Raw genomic sequence first — 3,884 nt, 5'->3', positions numbered from 1 at the left:
TCACGGCCGGATAAAAAACTTACCCGATTTAATCTGATTATTACTCCTGCCCAGAAACTAGAATATGCATATAATTATTAGCTTTGGATAGAAATCACTCCAAAGTTTCTAAAACGGTTTGAATGGTGTCTGTGAGTATAACAGAACTCATTTGGCAGGCCAAAACCTGAGAAGATTCTGTACAGGAAGTACCCTGTCTGACCATTTCTTGGCCTTCTTGATCATCTCTATCCAAAACAAGGGATCTCTGCTGTTATGTGACACTTCCTACGGCTCCCATAGGCTCTCAGAAGGCGGCAAAAAGCTGAATCGTGGCTTTGCAGGCCCTGGCTGAAAAACATTAGCGCATTTTGATAGTGGTCGATCAGAGTAAAATGAGACTGAGGCGCATGCTCGAGGCGACCCCATGTTTTTATTCTTTTGTCTTTGAACGTAAACAACGACTCCCGGTCGGAATATTACCGCTTTTTTACGAGAAAAATAGCATAAAAATTGATTTTAAACAGCGGTTGACATGCTTCGAAGTAAGGTAATGGAATATTTAGAATTTTTTTGTCACGAAACGTGTCGGGCGCTTAACCCTTCGTCACCCTTGGATAGTGTCTTGAACGCACGAACAAAACGTCGCTATTTGGATATAACTATGGATTATTTTGAACCAAACCAACATTTGTTATTGAAGTAGAAGTCCTGGGAGTGCATTCTGATGAAGAACAGGAAAGGTAATCAAACTTTTCTAATAGTAAATCGGAGTTTGGTGAGGGTCAAACTTGGTGGGTGTCAAAATAGCTAGCCTGTGATGGCGTGCTATCTACTCAGAATATTGCAAAATGTGCTTTCACCGAAAAGCTATTTTAAAATCGGACATAGCCAGTGCATAAAGGAGTTCTGTATCTATAATTCTTAAAATAATTGTTATGCTTTTTGTGAACGTTTATCGTGAGTAATTTAGTAAATTCACCGGAAGTATTCGGTGGGAATGCTAGTTCTGAACGTCACATGCTAATGTAAAAAGCTGTTTTTTGATATAAATATGAACTTGATTGAACAAAACATGCATGTATTGTATAACATAATGTCCTAGGCGTGTCATCTGATGAAGATCATCAAAGGTTAGTGCTGCATTTAGCTGTGGTTTTGTTTTTTGTGACATTATATGCTAGCTTGAAAAATGGGTGTCTGATTATTTCTGGCTGGGTACTCTGCTGACATAATCTAATGTTTTGCTTTCGCTGTAAAGCCTTTTTGAAATCGGACAGTGTGATTAGATAAAGGAGAGTCTTGTCTTTAAAATGGTGTAAAATAGTCATATGTTTGAAAAATGGAAGTTTTTGTATTTTTGAGGAATTTGTAATTCGCGCCATGCCTATCAATTGGAGCAGGTGTTCCGCTAGCGGAACGTCTAGATGTAAGAGTTAACAAACAAAACAAAAGCAAAATGTTATCATGCTTTGTTGATAAAAAAAGCGTTTGATTCAATTTGGCATGAGTGTCTGCTATCCAAATTTATGGAAAGCGGTGTTGGGGGGAAAACATACAATATTATAAAATTAATGTACACAAACAACAATTGTGACTCACCACCTGGATTTGGTTTGGCAAAATTGGAAATTGGGTTTCTTACAAAGTATATATATATATATTTATATATACAATACAAAATGGTAAATAATACCCTGCATTTTTTTAAAGGAACAATGGGAGTTTAATTCTGTTTTGAAAGTTGATAAACTTGTGAACTCACTTTTGAGAAAAGGGCCTTTGAATATTTTGGTACTTACTCGAGAGCTCTCCTTTGTCTACACCCATTCAGCATTATTCACACCCTCTTATGCCAGCCCCACCCATCTCATTAAGGATTCATATTTGAGGTCATGTGCTAAACAGTGAGCAGTTTAGTAAAGATTAAGACTAAAAGTAGTAGTAGCCTACAATAAGGAAAAATTCCAGGAAAACAAAGTGTCCAGATGTAAAGATACCTTAATAGAAAATGACTGAAGTAAAAGTAAAACTCACCCAGTAAAATACTACTTGAGTAAAAGTCTAAAAGTATTTGGTTTTAAAAATTCTTAAGTATCAAATGTAAATGGAATTGATAAAATATACTTAAGTGTCAAAAGTAAAAGTATAAATAATTTCAAATTCCTTAAACCAGATGGCCCAATTAAATTTTTTATTGACGGATAGCCAGGGGCACACTCCAACACTCAGACACAAACGAAGCATTTGTGTTTAGTGAGTCGGTGTGATATGTCACAAAATCATGTACGACCACACATATCAATATTCATTTATAAAAATCTATATTTTGCCAAGTCTTACTAAGTGGATGGGTCACTACAGAAGGTGTAAACTGTACAGCCAATGGTTACTTGCATAGTAGCAATATCAGAAATAGATAATGTCAATATCAATAAAATAATATACAGTATGTACACGAACAACTTCTATAACGATAGTGACAAACGAGGTAGTTGTATGCACACAATCAGGGGTAAAGTGGCTGAGCAGCAGGATAAAAAATAATAGTAGCAGCAACGTATGGCGTGTGTATTAGGAGAGAGTCATGTGAATAGAGGCACTGCAGATAGTGGAGATGACTGGTCCGTCCGGACCACACATGAACAATGGAATCTATATTCGGAGAGCCTGTTTTTGTCCTGCTCTTGACTTTAGTGCAGGGCATGTGATGTCCATAGCCTCGTCACAAAACCTTGATCTTCTCAAAAAGATATGTTTGTCTAGCTGTGTCCAGTCCAGGTGGTCCTTGTACAGGCAAACCATCTATGGGAGGAAGGATGACAGCGTTGCATTTTGAAGACATTACAACCTTGCACAACATCAATTCACCTCCCAAGTTTAGATAAGATTAACCTCATACAATGCAATGAAAATTATATTCACCTGAAGTGCTGGTACTGCTTGATCTGTGGCAGCGGCCTGAAGTACGGAGTCAGGTGTTGTTGCCAGCCATAGCTTTCCACCAGCACCGTACCATCCTCCAGTCCAACCAGCTGTGGGATGTTGACCCCTGTCACAGTGCTGTCCTTCACAACACCAGCAATATCAGACATAGCGTTCCCTCTGGACTTTCTGAAGCGCTGCTTGATGAGGCCTCTGCATAGTTGTTGATGAAGTTCACCACTCGCTGCAAATCCTCATGCTTCAGGTGTAACCAGTGCTTGCTTGGGCCAGCTCTCTTTTTGATGGGATGCATTAGACCATTCTCCTTGTATGACTGGTGGAGGCGAGTCAGGCGTGTTCTACTGATGCTGAAAGACAAATTCCAGATACTAATGTTACAAACACTTCATACATGTAAGTTAATGTTAGCTAGCAAGCCAGCCATCTAACCTCCACTAACATTAGCTAGCTAACAGCAAGCTTTAACGTGGGGTCTTTTGTTTAGATATGTAACGTTAACGTTAGCTAGCTAACAAAGGAACTAAAATCCCAATCCATAGAGTAATGTTAGCAAACCAGCCATCGAAGTCTAGCTGGCTAGCTAATGTTGATGATCAGTTACTTGAGAAGGAGACCAAGTCAAGACGCTGGACCGGGTGGATTCAATTATAGTAAGGCAGCTTTATTAAGAGACAAAGATATTTGGCAAAACGTGCACGGACTCCTTCGTTTAGCTCTTAGGGAACTAGCGGAAGAGAGCGCCTACACATAGTGTGCATCTGTTTTATACAACATGATTGTAATGTAATGACGTATGTTGAGTCTTGTAGATTCGTCCTCCTGACTGGTCGTTGAGTGGAGGGTTGATCCGGTCTCGGGTCGGTGTTGACTCCCCATTGGTCCATGAGTGTGTTCTTTGTTCCGCTGACCCAGCCCTCTGGGATGGGTTTGTGTGTGTGTACGTGTGTATTTTGTGCTGA

The sequence above is a fragment of the Salmo trutta genome, chromosome 32 (genome assembly GCF_901001165.1).
Source record: "Salmo trutta chromosome 32, fSalTru1.1, whole genome shotgun sequence".
In the NCBI taxonomy this organism is placed as follows: Eukaryota; Metazoa; Chordata; class Actinopteri; order Salmoniformes; family Salmonidae; genus Salmo; species Salmo trutta.
Note: the sequence above shows the minus strand (reverse complement) of the source record.